The sequence below is a fragment of the Macaca fascicularis genome, chromosome 3, assembly GCF_037993035.2.
Source record: "Macaca fascicularis isolate 582-1 chromosome 3, T2T-MFA8v1.1".
Classification (NCBI taxonomy): Eukaryota; Metazoa; Chordata; class Mammalia; order Primates; family Cercopithecidae; genus Macaca; species Macaca fascicularis.
Genome location: NC_088377.1, coordinates 94,502,493 through 94,519,154, shown reverse-complemented (window position 1 = coordinate 94,519,154; position 16,662 = coordinate 94,502,493). Strand labels below are relative to the sequence as shown.

Below are 16,662 nucleotides of genomic sequence, written 5' to 3'. Positions count from 1 at the left end.
CACACTGTTACTCAAGATGTTTGCACTCATAGACACCAATTGTATCATGTCTTTGGGATGTGATAAAATTATGTTTAAAATTCATGTTAAAGCTATAGGTTTTTTTTTCTTTTCTGATCTACATATCAGCCTTACCTCCATGGACTTCACTAATTATATTTAAGGAATTAGAAAACTTCCTTCCTTAATTTTATTCTCATTAATTTTTCTAGGACATTTATCTATTAAATAAAATGGGTTGTTAAAGTATGTTAAGTGTGTAAGGCATGTAACCAGTCAAATGTCAAGGTTCTGAGTAGGTTGGATTTCACGATCAAGGATAATCTCTTAATATTCACAATCTCATTCTTACATATTCCCATCCCCCCGAAGTCTTTCATTTCACTTCTATTCATTCTTACTTACTCCTACTAATATCTCCATTTAGATTCTCTCATCTGATCTTTCCCATACCTCTTGCTCCACAGTAAGTTTTATTTCCCCACTTACATTAATCACATCTACTCTGATCTGTGGGCATTTTTCACCTAAAACCCAGCAAAGGAAACATTGTCAACCTGTCAAAAAAAAAAAAAAAAAAAAAAAGTGCTGCGATTGTGGAGGACAGATAAGCAGGTGGTAATAAAAGCATTCTAGTGAATCTGAACCAGGGAACCTGCTGGGCTGGCCTGACTCAGAGGTGGTAAGAGAAGGCAACAGGAGGCAGGAGGCAGCCCCATCACTGTCCATTCCGAGAGCAGAAATGACGTGGGTGCTCCCTACCTCAAGGTAGCAAGGGGGAAAATTCTCTAAGGAAGAGTCCCAGCAAGATCAAGTATCAGTGCCATGTCCAAGGGGTCAGAGAAATAACCAAAGTCAGTGTGGTAGGGCCATGAGTTTACCTTGTGGTTTGGCTTTATGTGGGTATATGGAAGTGCTAGCAGCTGAGCTGAGAACTGTCAAGAGAGGCAGAAAGCAGATGTGTCAGAGATTTAGGGCCTTAATGGAAGTGAAATATGATGGCAGAAGACACCACAAGAGTTGCTGAGGCGTCAGTTAGGAAGTGAACTGCAGAACTGGCAGAGGCTGCTGGGCCTGTTGAGGCACCAGGAGTGACAAAGAAGACTGGCAGCTGTAGAGCATAGACCAGATTGGCCAGTACAACAGCAGAGGGCCATGCTGGGCTTTGACTTAGGAATCCTGGTGGAGGCAATGATGAGAGAGAAAAGATGAGACCAGTAGGTAAGCCAAGGTAGTTGTCAGGATAGGAGACAGGCAGGCCAGATGGCTGTTAACCATGCGGTGTGTCCCGACTTTCCAGCATCAATTTAATGGCCAAATTAAAATGTTTAAGTCAACTTAAGCCAAGGTCAATTTTAATCCTATGCTTTGCTGGTGACACAGAATCATTAACTGTATCAATAATGCCCACATTCAACTCATTCTACAATGGGGGCAATTGTAATTTTGGTCTGGTTATGTTTAACAAAATGGAAAGGAAGAAGGCACAACCAAGGAACTTTTTTTTTTTTTTTTTTTTTTTGATGGAGTCTCACTCTGTCGCCCAGGCTGGAGTACAGTGGTGAGATCTCGGCTCACTGCAGCCTCCACCTCCTGGGTTCAAGCAATTCTTCTGCCTCAGCTTCCCGAGTAGCTGGGATTACAGGTACGTGCTGCCACGTCCTGCTAATTTTTGTATTTTTAGTAGAGATGGGGTTTTATCATGTTGGCCAAGATGGTCTTGATCTCCTGACCTCAGGTGATCTGCCTGTCTCGGCATCCCAAAGTGTTGGAATTATAGGCGTGAGCCACCACGCCCAGCTGGAACTACTTTTTTAAATCGATGCACATTAATAAGATTTAGAAAGTCTTGCGATTTAACAGACAGTGTTGAGATTCATGTAACTTTATGTTGAGAATTCTCTTTCCAGGAATTATTTATTTCAATTAGTCACATTTTTATCTTCTACTGAAGTGTAAACTTAATTTAGTGTAAATAACTACCATTTGAATAGTAACATAATCTTTTTCTTTGTATAAAAAATACAAAAAGATTGTTTATGTGTGTGTACACATACGTGTCAAGACTAAAAATTAAGCACGGGGTAAAGGTCTTTGGCAAAGGACAAACAGTTGGCAAGTTCACAAATTAGAACTTAGAATTCCATCATGAAGTTGACTAAATTGTTAGTTTAAAGAAGATTGTGAGTGTCAGCACATAAAAAGGTAATCCTGTCTCAATTGTAGCTACAGATTGCAAGTCCTGTGTCAATTCAAATTTTTGCCAACAGATACTAATTACTTCACTGAAAGCAGATGTTTAGAAATGAAAGTGTAAACACAACCCCGGTTGATTAATATGCTTATTGTATTTCCTTGTTGTAAGTCTAGTGAATATGTGATTATCTTTAAATTGATCCATAGTATATTCAATAGTCTCATGAGAACATAATTTCTGTTGATGATTTGTCCAAAGTTTCCATCAATCCATCCTAGCAGCAGAGCCAAGTGTTAGAGTTATTGCTGCCTGAGTTATAACAGCTGCCCTGGGAATCTTGTCTGAACAACAAGTTAACTGCTGTTCCCAGTTATATCTGGTCTTTCCCACCCCCAAACATACACAAAAGATTTTTGTCATTCTTGGCATTGGACAGCAGAAGTGGTAAGACATGCCAGCAGAACTCTAAAGGCAGAATGTCCTTCCACCTGTTTTATGCTGTAAGACAAACTTCCAAGTGCGAGGCAGTGTGGAGGACTGTTTCCTTGAATGGCAACTGAATGCACCAGCGGGATCCTTGGCAGCAATGCCCAGGCACTGAAGCCGGGCATTCAGGAGAGCTAAATGGAGAAAAAAAACTTGAGCAAACTGCTTCCTGGAACACTGAGAACCTGAATGGGAAATTAAGAAGAACCAGATTCTTTCTATTCTTCCACCAGCCAAGGTCAGATTTCCAAACTCCTATTGATTCTAATCTTTCCCAAACAGTGCTGTGGCAATGTATGAAAGTAATAAAAATAATCCTTTTTCTGTTAAAAAAAAAAAATTGCTGTTACTTGCTGTTTTGTTATACTTTTGCTCGAGAACATTTCCCCCCATCTTAAAGCAGCAACTTCAGGATGGGGGAATCAAGCAAAACCATGGTGAAGAGATTTAAAGAGGACAAGTGACTTATTCTACATCTCAGGAGACAGTTCCTTAAGGTGAGAGGTGTTGGCTATGCCAGCTTGCTTATGGCCTCTTTTGATGTTATCTTAGCAAAAAGCTGGGGTGAATCTTCCCTAGTTTGGGAGACTTTGAGGCAGGGATAACTGCCACAGTAAAAGACCCATTAACAGTAGGGAGGGTAAATGGATAGCAAAAAACCTAGGAGAATCCACAGGCCTTTGTTAATTTTACCCTATCTGCCTGGTGTTTCTGGAACTCTAGTTTCAAACTTAGAATACCCAGAATCCCAACAGCTGAGGAAAGTAATAACCAGTGTCTGGGGGCGAGGGTGGGGAGGGAAGCAAGGGTAGAAAGAGGATGAGAATTCTTCTAGTTATTTTCAGTTTTTACTGAAACTGAAACTTTAAGTTTTAGGAAACTTAAAGATAATTGTTTGTTTACTTAAAATACAACCTCAAGGATACTTTTAGTTAAAAAAAAATTTCTTGACTCCTTGATTTCCTCTTGGGAAGATTATTATTTAACAAAAATATGTAATATGTATTTATAAACAAAATCTTTCAGAACAGGATTCTGTGGAGGAAATAGTCTTAAAAGGACTTTTCAGCAGTGATAAGAAACACTGCTCTAAAGAAAATTGTTGGCTGGGCTCAGTGGCTCATGTCTGTAATCCCAGCACTCTGGGAGGCCGAGGAGGGTGGATCACCTGAGGTCAGGAGTTCGAGACCAGCTTGGCCAACATGGTGAAACCCTGTGTTTACTAAATACAAAAAAAGAAAAAAAAATTAGCCGGGCATGATGGTGCATGCCTGTAATCCCGGCTACTTGGGAGGCTGAGGCAGGAGAATCACTTGAACCCGGGAGGCAGAGGTTGCAGTGAGCCAAGATCACACCATTGCACTCCAGCCTGGGCAACAGAAGCAAAACTGCATCTCAAAGATAAATAAATAAATAAATAAATAAATAAATAAATAAATAAAATTGTTTAAGGGGTGTCATTTTCCAAATTGTTTTTATGAAAAATTTACAAACAGTGGCTAGTGTCCCACTGTACTATATATCTAATTCAATAAAAGTACTGAAGATTCAAAAAGATTGTTAGAGTGGTTGTGGGAAATTCCACAGTTGCTGTCACCAGCAGAGCCTTCCTTTACAGAGTGTCTCAGTGCCAGTATAACAAATCCCAGACACTGACTTTATTGGCCAGTGGTGCGAGGAAATAGTAAACATTCAATAAAAATATTGCTTGAACCAGGAAGCCTCTTCATAGAGTTGTGGACTCTTCAGAGAGGTTTTACCAAAGTAGGGGCAGAATGTGCATACTGTCTTTCAGGGATTCAAGAAACATAGGCACCAATGTCTATTATTAGCCCTCCTGTCCTTCCATGAGCAAAACCAAAATTACTTATTTTTAATTGGCACAAAAGCACATTCAATCATTACATTATCAGACATTGCTCATGTACCTATCGTATGCCAGGCTGTGTGCTAAGAGCTGGGGATCTGAAGATGAATAAAACGTACACTGCCACAATCAGGATTGGCAACAACTGACCTAGGATTGGCAACAACTGACCTAGGTGGCTCACCTGCATTGCCTGCATAATAAGCCCGTTGGCACCTGAGGCCCCCAACCTTGTCCCCACAGGAGGGGTTCGCCCAAACTGCTCATGAGACCAGTTTCTCCCTTCCACGGATCCCAGTGCCTTCAGGTGCTGAACAGTTGACTTTCCCAGGCAACTCAGAGAGCCAGTGTCTAACCCCACACCAATGTTACTCAAGAAGTCTGATTATCCTCCCACTCACTAGGTTGTTCTCACTCTTGCCCTATAAGAAGGAGAGCAGCAAGGGGACAAGGAATGTCCACCCATGGTGTGTCCAACAGATAACTTTGGCCCATCTCTTATCTTTATTTGTTAATTCTTGCTTTGTCATTTTCCCCCAATAGAGTCCACGAGATTTCATGGAAATCATCACAAAATAACAAACCTTTTTGCGTGACAGGTGATGATCATAAAAGGATCCATCTTATACAGTGCTTGCCATCTTCCACAATACTACTCACCACAATGCTGAAATCACCTGTTCCAGAACCAATCCTGTCCTTTGACAAGAAGAATTTAATTATCAGTTCTGGTGGGGACCGGCTGGAGAGGGAAAACACTTCAAGGACTCTGCCACCATTCCCAGATGGAGAGTGCAGAGTTTGTACCATGGAACTCCTTCTCTAACAGTTACTCTGTGGCAGTGCCTATTTTGAACCTCCCTTAACTTCTGATTGTATAGATGTTTGTTTCATTTGTTCATCTGTTTGTTCACTTAATCACAGCTGTCTTAAGCCTTAAGAGAGATAGTGGACTAGAAAGTGCCTTGGAAAGGTACAAAGCTCAATCCAAGTAACATAACTTGAATATCAAAGATGTATTTACTATAGGTTACCAGTTCCGCTCTTTTTTGTTTGTTTGTTTTTAAAGTAGGAACTTATGAAGCCTAAATTATAAAATGTATATACATGGATATGCTCTGAAGTGAGGTAGAGGGGTAGAAATCAACATTGTGATACTGTACTATAGCTTTGCAAGATGTTACCACTGGGGGAACATGCTTGAAGCACACACAGGATATCTCTGTCTTATTTCTTACAACTGCATGTGAATCTACAGTTATCTCAAAATAAAAATTTAATTAACAGTTAATTAACAAGTAACAGCATGAATTTCTTATCCTGTCATTTTCTTCCTGAAATTGCAGAATAGCCAAACAGAAACCTACCCATGACCATCATCTGAGACTCTTTGGTGCCCATATTAGTGGACATAGGCAGGTGAATCAGGAGGCCTCCAGTTATGCATAATGGAAGATACTGACTCAACTGATATAAGCAAAGGAAAATACAGAGTATTATATAATGAGACATCTTGAGTAGGGTAGTCCTAGAGTCAGTTAATTCAGCAGCTTGATTCATAATCAAAGGCCCAAATTCTTTCCCACTTTCTACCCTGCCATCCTCAGCCTATCAGTTTCGTCCTCCAGCTGGCTCAAAGGTAGCTGCAAGGTGGCTGCTATCATGCCATGCAAAATGCAAACGCAAAAAGTATGCAGACACAAAACGTATCTCTTTTCATAAGTCTCATTTTAAGGGGAAGGAAACACCTGCAGGCCTTTCTGCCAGTCTCTTGACCCACTTACTTAATTGTAGAACAAGTCACAAACACCTCTTTAAGTGGATCACTTGGCCAGGAGGGAGAGATTGCCATTATTCTTAGATGGAGGAGAATGGGGGTGGGGGTTGTTATGCCTGAACATAATCAGTGCTCTGCTGGTGAGTAAGACCAGAGATGGGGTGATTAATAGGCAACTCCTCCCCAAGGAGCCATGGTGAAGCTTCAGGCCAGCTCAGAAGGTGATGAAGATGGAAAGGCTCCACAGCAACCAGAACGACCAGAAGGAACACACTTTTAGAACTTGCTTCTGATTCCACACCACGAGGTCAATGGGTCCAGCATGCCACACTGGTGCGGGAACTTCGAACTAAGTAAGAAACAAGGGAGAGAGGCTGCTATAGCCGAAACCCAGAGAATGAACTTTCTCCCAGGAGGTTGCAAGGGCTGTCCTTGTAAAAGATCCTGTCCTGGGTTTAAAGGTTAGCAAATTTTCTGTTTTGTTTTGCTTTGACTGCATGAGGGTTGAGTTAAAGCGAAATAATGTTTAAGGGTTATTTTTTAAATACGATATTTTAAGTTTGTTTGTTTTTTCCTGATCGGTAGAGACAGGGTCTCACTGTGTTGCCCAGGCTGGTTTTGAACACCTGGGCTCCCAATCCTCCTGCCTCAGCCTCCCAAAGGGCTGGCATCACAGGCATGTGCCACCACACCCAACCCCTTAAAAGTCTTCTTACAAATAAGAACATGAACAGTTGCCTTTCAGATTATTTATTTCCTGGTCATCACAGATTTCTCTCTTTATTTACACAAAGGGGACAGGGGTCAGTCTGTGTTTTGGAAGATGTGCCCATATTTGGTCACATATTGGAGGAGTACAAAACTGCCCAAATAAGGGATATTTATTGCCTTCCTGACTGCAGACTCAAGGAGGCAGGAACTTTGATATTTTCTGCAATGCCTATCTGTATCCACATTGCCTGTAACATAGTATATGCTCAATAAATACGGATTGAACTAATTAAAAATTTTCATTCTCTACTCCCAAACTGTAAAAACCTGGAAGGGTATATTCTTGCTGGATGGGAGCCTAAAGAAGACAGGAAGGGAGGTAAAGATATCTCTCTCAGTCATTCTCTGTGTCCTTCATATGCCCACACGTATAGTCCTAAATGCCACTGTCTCTCAGTTGGCTTCTATCAGGACCCAAGCCCTGTAGAGACAGCAGCTTGCAGAGTCTCAATCCCAGGCAAGCAACGGGTGGGCCAGATGGAATCCCCCAGCACAGGGAAGGTCTTCCCCATCCATGTATTTGAGGAAGGAGAAAGTGGGACAGTCATTCACCAGTCTAAATCTTACTGCTAAAATTCGACCGAGTGCTACATCTCCAAACCTGGAGGGCCAAGATATCTGTCACACAGGCAGGCCAAAAATTGTTCTTCCAAGGGTGTGGACAGTGGAAGCCATATAAACACTGACCAATTAGTTCATCTACATTTTTAAAAGGTGCAGAAAATTGTTGTTCCTTTCCCCTGGAGGAACCTTACAAATGACCTTGACAAAAACCTCTCAAAACCTATAGAACCAAATTTTATTACAACGTTCTTTTTATTCCCTTGCTTCTATTTCCTCTTTTCTCTTCTTTTTCTATTTCTTTTCTCCCTTTCTTTTTCTTTCTCTTTCTTTACGTTTCTCCCTCTTTCTTCCTGCTTGTCGAGCTTTTCTTCCTCTTCCCCCTTTAAGGTGATACTTTGGAACTTGAAGTATATTATAATAATTATCTAAAGCAGTTGTTTTTTTGTTCATGGCTCCCTGACCCTTCACAAAAAAATAATTCTTCCATCCTAAATTGACTTTTATGATAGTTATCCAAAGATTTAAAGATCCAAATATGTACAAATCAAATACAATAAAAGGAAAAAATAATCATTTAAAGACTAACATTTAAGCATTTCAGCCTCTACTATTTTAAAATTAGAGTTCAACTTGATGCCATTTATATTTGAACTCCTAAAATTACAACCATCATCTGTGTTTTACAGGCTTCCTCTATCTATGCAGACATTTCCTGTTCTGTCTTCTCTTTCCCCAGAGACCCATTACAACTTGCTTATTGTTGGTTAGAGGTTATATATAGGGAAGAGGGGATCAAGGAGAAGTGGAGGAAAGGAGGAAGGCATGAGATATTGGCCCTAACCTAGATTGGTATGTTTATTCTCATCCAACTGGGTTGACTTTAGAATGAAAATATCTTCCCACTTAATTAATTTAAAATTAGTTATACAAATACGTTTTTCAAAACTCAGTACAATTATGTATGTCACACTTTTGCAGAACATCACCAATTCTCAAACCCCAGATCCACAGATCTGAGGTCAGCAATTCCAGCTAACCCTTATACAGTGCTTCCCATGTGTCAGACACTGTGCAAAGCTCTTCATGTGTATCGACTCATTTCATCCTTCAACAGCCCTACAAGGCAGGTATCTTAGTCAGCTTGGGCTGCCATAACAAAACACCATGGACTAGGTGGCTTAAACAACAATCATTTATTTTCTTACAGTTCCAGAGACTGGAAGTTCAAGACCAAGGTATAGTAGAGCTGGTGTCTGGTGAGGGCTCTCCTCATAGGTGGCAGACAGCTGCCTTCTCACTGTGTGCTCACCTGGCCTTTCCTCTGTGTTCCTCAGAGTGAGTGAGCTCTCTGGTGTCTCTTCTTATGAAGATACTAATTTATGGGATCAGGGCTCCATCTTTAACACCTCATTCAACCTTAATTACTTTCTTAGAGCCACCATATCCAAATACAGCTACACTGGGGGTTAGGGGTTCAACATATGCATTTTGGGGGACACAAACATTCAGTCCACAATGGTAGGTAATATTGGTCTCCCCATATTTCAGGTTAGGAAACTGAGGCCAGACTGGTTGAGTTTTGCCCAATGTCACACAAATAATAAGTGGCAACACTGGGACTTGAACTCCAGCATCCATACTCTTAACCACTATGCTGTGCTTTCTCTCATCACGAGTCATGACGATGATCATGTTTGATCATGTTAGATGATGTTAGATCATAACTCATCAACATCATCAACATCTAACAAATCCAACGCTTTGAGCCCATTATAGAATCATCAGAGCTTTGCCATGCTTTTTAGAAAAAATTTCCCTACAAGAATACAGTATCTCACTATTATTATATTAGAAATAGATTTCTATATTATCAAATTTAGAGAAAATAACTTATATTTACTATCAACTAGCTCTTAAAATGATTATACATCTTGATTAGTAAACAGACCTCCTTTATTTCTCTCTATATTTAAACTATTAAAACTCAACAATAAGAAAACAACTCCTTTGAATAGTGGGCCAAAGAGCTTGACAAGACACATCATCAAAGAAGATACATAGATAGCAAATAAGCATATGAAAAGATGCTTCACATCATCTGTCATCAGGAAAATGTCAATTAAAACAACAATGAGATACCATTACACACACCTATAGGAACGGCCAAAATCCAGAATATGACAATCCCAAATGCTGCCAAGGGTGAGGAGCAACAGGAATTCTCATTCATTGCTGGTGGGAATGCAAAATGATACAGCCACTTTGGAAGACAGGTTGGCAGTTACTTATAAAACTAAGTTTCCATATCGTAACACAAGTAGATATAAATAAAACCAGTGGTAGGGTTTTTTTAGAGGCTGTGTTATCTTTTAAGAATTTAAAGCTTTTAACCCAAATTTCTACTCAGAAAGATGGAACATTGTAATTTGATGAGATTACCCTTAGAATTCTTGCCAGTCAATGACTGCTTTTACACCAACTTACAGATTGCGCTGTGTTCAAATACGTACTGACGGGAATTTGATGAACTGACTGGCAAAAGTCTTAGAATTTTTAATTAAAGGAGATGAAGGGAACAGTGCATCAGATAACAGCAAAAGTCTCAGCATCTGGATATCCAGGTCTGAATCTTGGCTCTGCTGTGTCCTTGAGCGAGCTGCTCAACCTGTCTACACCTCAGTTTCCTCATTCATAAAATGAAGCTATGGTAGCTTCTACCTTATGTGACAATTGACTGAGAGGCTCCATGTTGAGTATAAATTAAACAGTGCCTGGATAAGTACTCACTAAAGAATCGTGTTGGTTTTTTTTTTTTTTAAATTGTAAATTTCCAAAGAGAATGTGTGTGTGTATATATATATATATATATATATATATATATATTTTTTTTTTTTTTTTTTTTTTTTTTTTTGAGACCGAGTCTCGCTCTGTCACCCAGGCTGGAGCGCAGTGGCGCAATCTCCACTCACTGCAAGCTCCGCCTCCCGTGTGTACGCCATTCTCCTGCCTCAGCCTCCCAAGTAGCTGGGACTACAGGCGCCCGCCACCTCGCCCAGCTAATTTTTGTATTTTTAGTAGAGACGGGGTTTCACCGTGTTAGCCGGGATGGTCTTGATCTCCTGATCTTGTGATCTGCCCGTCTCGGCCTCCCAAAGTGCTGGGATTACAGGCGTGAGCCACCGCACCTGGCCTATGTTTTATATTTTTTTTTAAGTATTTTTATTCCCCAAAGCCCCTAACAGGAAGTGACACCATCATTGTTAAATGAGAAAATGATAAATGTTTTGAGAGGTCACCGTCCCACCCCAACTCATTATCAGTATTACTATTTTCACCAGGAAACAGTAGAAGTGACAGGAGGTGGACAGAGAAGTGTTGGGTAGAGAAGGGCAGAATTCCTGGCGAGGGCTCCACCCTCAGGCTTGTGCCCACAGACCTAAGTGAGAACAGGCACCCCGTTTTCATGCCCAAATGTTGCATTTTCCAAGACCACTCTGGCCCACCACACCCCCATCCTGTGCCCATAAAATCCCCGAGACCCTAGTGGGCATGGACACAAGCAGTTGGATGTTGAGATGAGCAGAGGTGCAGAAGAGCACACCGACAGTCACCAGCAGACAACAGCAGGCCCTTAAGACAAGATGAGGCAGAAAATTCGGTCGGGGCAGTCAGAGGAGAGTCTGGCCGCTGGACAGCCTGACTCCAGGGGAAGACCACCTTCCCACTCCAACCCCCTTCTGGCTCCCCATCCACCTTGCTGAGAGCAACCTCCACCACTCAATAAAACCTTGCACCCATCTTCCAAAGCTTACGTGTTATCCGATTCTTTCTGGTACACTAGGGCAAGAACTGAGGATACAGAAAGCCCTCTGTCCTTTTGATAAGGCAGAGGGTCTAATTGAGCTGATTAACACCAGTTGGCCTGCAGATGACAAAACTGAAAGAGCACACAGTAATACACGCCCACTGGGGCTTCGGGAGCTGTAAAGACAACCCTAGGCACTGCTGTTAGGTCGGAGCTCCATGGGTACCTTTTAACTAAAAGTTTCAGCATTTCTTTTCAGGGAGAACTCATGGCTGGAAATATGGAAGATGAACCAAGGACTCGTCTTTAACACTCCACGCTCCTCTACTAAAGACGGAGAAAAATGTCAGTTGTTCGGAGCTCCCCACGACCTGCCTGTCTGCACGCTCCCCCTAGGGGTTTGAGCAGTGGAACACTGAACAGGCGAACCGCACATCTGTCGCATGTCCTGCGAGGGGGCTAAGGAAACTTTCTGTTTCAGAAGTTCTACTTTGAGGCAAAACCAGGCCTCACATGTGCAAGAACATTGCTAGACCTCAGGCCTTGTTCGTAAACCACAGCTACGTACCCCAGCCCTGCACGGGAAGTGGGGAGGAGCTCTTGTTTCTTCCCACAACAAACAGGTTCTTACCCGTTGGCAGCTCCTGTGAATTACATGACATCAAGGTGTATGTAGGTTCTGTCTTTTGGGGAAAGACATTGTAACGTGGAGCTTTTCTCTTCAGAATCTACTTAAAACCAGATATTTCAGTTATTAGAGTGAATTAAAACTATTAAGTAGCATATAAAATATATTTTGACCAGTCGAACCTAATTGTAGACTGTTAGCATAGACACCCATCAGCACACTTACATGCTCGCAGACACAAGAGTATCTGTTTGTCTCTGTTGATATGGTTGGTAAGTTTTGCTTTGTGACCTGGGGAGTAGAACCAAGTGTTGCTGAGACAGCTGAGAACCAAGAGGAGGAGGTTGGAAGGATGGTATGGATTCTCTTCCTTCCTAGCTCTTTGGATTTGGTTTTAGACCCCAATGGTTAGATGCATACGAGCCAGAAAGTAGGGAAACTGTCCACAAAAAACCCTTTATGGTTCTCTGTTCCAAGCATCATTGCTTCAGCTCCCAGGTGACAAAGCGTAGCTCAGAGCTGAGAAGAGAGGCCATTTTCCCTGCTTGTGCATAAAACCCCCTCTGCTCTGACAACCTGAGGACTGGCTGGACTGGCAGGCCACTGCAAGATGCATGGCACTAGTTTCCTTTTCTTAGGTGAGAGTCACCTGGGGTATGGACAGTGGGTCCAGCACTGGGGAAAGCATGGCAACTGCCCTAACACACTCCTCCCAGAATCTACACACACTTCCAATGGACCGGCTTCCCCTCACCCCCACCAGGCAGCACAGGGCAGCACTGTGTTTTGAGCTTAATCAGCACTGCTTTCATGATGGGCTGTGACAGCACTGAGGATTTCCATGTGGCCCTGCAGAAAGGAGACCTGGAGGAACCAGAGCAGGAGAGAAAGGACCAGGTGGATTCACGCGGTCATGGCAGCTGGTTTATAAGCATGAATGACACACCCCATTGGAGACGCCTAGAAATAGCTGGAGGACACTGAGGTCAAGCTAAGAGCATGTTGTTACCTTTGTAATTTGGACATCAAAAGGAAATGTAACCTGATTTTATATGGTCTGGAGAGACCTAGACATGCTGTAATTAAACTATAATTGCAATTAATGGGCTACTTTATAAGTAATCTAATCTCATGAAAAAAATTGGTGGCTTACAATAAAATAAGGAGATTGGTGAAAATAAGGAGATTAATAAAAAAAGGGGATGACAGCCATAGCCAAAACATCTATAAATTTGTTAAACCGAGACTCAAGCAAAAAACGTTTGAATTGAATTACGCAAAAAAGAGGAAAAATACAAGCTCTGGAAGAATGAAACCTGTGCCATGAGCACCTTTTAACCACAAGTTTCAGCATTTCTTTTCAAGGAGAACTTATGGCTGGAAATATGGATGGAAGATGAACCGAGGCCTCATCCTGAACATTGTATGCTACTATGCTAAAGACTGAGAGAAGTATCAGTTGCTCCTATCAAAGGAAGAGGGGGTTGATAGACATCAGCACCTTTGGCATCATTGTTGATTCCAGAGTGTCCTTAGCTTTTGAGCCACCTTCAAACAGCCTTGTCAACCACTGCAAGATGCATGCCACTGGCTTCCTCTTCTCAGGCGAGAGCCACCCGGGGTGCAGACAGTGAGTCCAGCATTGTGGGAGGCATGGCGACGGCCCTGACAGACTCCTCCCAGAATTTACACACACTTCCAATGGACTGGCGACCCCCACACCTCCACCAGTTTCCAATGAGAAACACCTTCTAAAGAACTCTCTCTTGTTAGAACAGCTTCCCTGAGCATAGGAACCAGGGAAGCAATCAGCATCAGCTCAGCTTGACTGTCCCCCACTGCCTGTGCGTGTCTCTCCAGTAACTAAGCTGTTTTTACTCAGTTTTGGGTGTTAGCTGGTGAGTCATGGCCTCAAGGAAGCCTATACTGCCTAGATTAGGCCTGGTGTTGCCTTCTTTACTTCTTCATAATGAATAAAGGTTGACACAAATTGTGTATTTAATTACTGCAGATAACACAGGAGGGATCATGCCCATATTGTTCACTGATAGCCCTTCAAGGCCTAGCATAGTGCCTGGAACACGGTAAATAGTAACATTTATGAATGTCAGCAGCTCTGCAGAGCTTTCCCTACATGGCTTACAGCTTAGGCTAAAGCACTTAATATATTCCCCACTTCTGCTGTTAATATTTTTAACTAGTTATTTTTCATATTATATAAACAACATGTGAATACAAGTTCATTGTAAAAAACTCAAACTCATATAAAAGCTACAGTCTTTTACATGTAAATGATGCCACAATAAAGCTACTTTTTAAAAAGCCATGGTCCCCCTTCACAACTCCACACCAGCCCAGTCCCATTCCTTTCCCAGACACACGCTCCGCTCTTAACAGTTTCATGTGTAAACTTCTAGATCTTCTCCTGTGTGTTTTCATACATGTATATATCTTCATACATTATGTGCTTTCATACATGTGTATTCAGATGAATACTCAAGTATTTGTGGTTTTGTGCATATACATTCAGAGTGTTTTAGTCAGAGTGCAATCAAAAGGCAGAGCTGTGCTAGATATGACATTGCAAACAGAGGGAATTTAACACAGATGGTGGGGGAGTTCAGTGGCCAGAGAACAGCAGGAAGCTACTATCAACCCTGGGGCTGGAGGGACAGAGGGAGGAAGCGGAGTGACCAGAGCCCAGGAGCTTGGGTCAACTGGAAGAATCTGGGACCATGGCAACACTTCCAGCTAAATCGGGAGCAGTGGAGGAAGAGGCTATCTGGCAGTAGGTGGAGACATGGACGAGACCTATCAGACATCATGTAAAGCAGGGAGAAAGGGAGACATAACCTGGCTTCTTCTCACCCTCATTCTCCAGTGTCTGTCACTGGCTCTCTTTAGCCAGTCTGGAAATGAGCCTGGAAAAAGTAGTTCCCAAGGATACAAAGCCCAGATAGAGGATGGTCTGGAATGGATTTGAGAGCAAGCAGACAAAAGGCCGGCATATGAAGTTTAAAATAAAACACATAAATAGCATCACGGTATATGTAATGTTCTAAATTTATCACTTACCATTTTTACAGAGATAAAATCTGGTTAAAATGGCCATTGAGAGCAGGCTTGATCCACAGAACGAAAGGTACAGCAGGAGAGCACACAGGCAGATAGCAAGGAAAGACATACTACAGAAGGGCAGCCCCAGGGGCTGGGATGGGTGCAGGTCTTATTCCTTGGGAACCAGGCCTGATCTGCTCTGCAGAGTGGGAGGAGGGCAGGAGTATGAGCTGACCATTGCCCAGCAGTAGAATCAAAGACTCAGAGAGTTTAGAGTCTGAAGGAAACTTATGTCTCCCATTTCAACTCATGACTTCTATAGAATAAGGAAATGAAATGCCGAAAGTGATGGGCCTGGCAACCCAAAGGTATCTCAGCTAGTTTTTTTTGTGATTTTTGGTTTTTTGGTGCATGGTGGAGGAGGTGTTAGGGGACAGTTTAGCACCAATGCCTCCTCTTCCTGCTGTGAGTCACCAAGCAGCCTAGCAGAAAAGCTGTGAGGAGAAATGAGGAGCTCAATCTCATCTATCCTGCTGGGGGTGGGGGCAGTGTTAGACACCTGACATGTCTTAAAAGTGGAGTCACCAAAGGACATCTTTTTCTTAGAAACTCCCCTAGCCTCCAGAGTCTGGTTTTAACTGTCTGCGGCATAATCTCAGAGCCTCCAGTAGGTCTCAGGGACTGTGCTCGATACAAAGATGAATGAGATAAGATAATGAACAAGAGATATGTTTCCAGGAGCTCTGAGCCTCACAGGGAATCAGAAGTGAATACAAGGAAGCATGATGTAACATGATAAATATAATAATACTTTGCACAGAAGAGGGGTGGATGATTGTGGGGGAGGCGAGAGCAGGGAACTGGGAAAAGAAAGTTTCACAAAGGTAACAGCAGGGAAGGTGTTGAAGGAGAAATAGGAACTTTTCAGAACACTAACCCTAATGTTAATAACTGAATTAGACCAACCTTCCCCAAAGACCACTATTATTCCTCAAGGATTTACACAGAAACTGTTCTTATCCCATTTACCTCTCATTACATAATGGGACTCCCCCACCCACCCACACACACACACACATATTTGAAAGTATATGATAGAGGAAATGAGTTCACTGCCCTATCAGCCATGATCAGCAGGGCCAGATTAAGACCTTCAGAGACTCTGGGCACTGCAAAGTTGATGGTGCTTCCATATGTAATTTAATGTAGGAAACAATGCCATCATGCACATGCCTATAAGGAAGTCCAGCAAAGTTCTGGTTTTTCCTACAAGGACACATTTTAGATGTTTTTGAAAATATCAAATAGCCAACTATTACCCACGTAATGTTACTCTGATTCTTTTGGTGCCCCTGCTCTGCCAGTGCCCATGCCTGCTTATGGGTGACCCTGCACTGATGAGGCAGCCCCTTCCCACATCAGAAACCCCAGGTGAGGTTGGCCTCATAAGTTCATATTCCTATTCTTAACCAAATGGACTAAAGTTGTTCTTTCACTTCCCCATATATCA

The 16,662-nt window shown here is 42.2% G+C and overlaps 1 long non-coding RNA gene across 2 annotated transcripts; it reads left to right on the top strand.

The window, feature by feature from the left end:
- The first annotated feature begins 2,692 nt into the window (after positions 1-2,692).
- LOC107129209 (uncharacterized) lies at positions 2,693-5,852 on the top strand. 2 transcript variants are annotated; one of them, XR_012432540.1, is made up of 3 exons: positions 2,693-2,921; positions 3,087-3,180; positions 5,150-5,852. It is a non-coding gene; the product is annotated as an uncharacterized lncRNA (long non-coding RNA). The 2 variants fall into 2 exon arrangements; XR_010585704.2 differs by lacking the exon at positions 3,087-3,180.
- Positions 5,853-16,662: the final 10,810 nt, after the last annotated feature.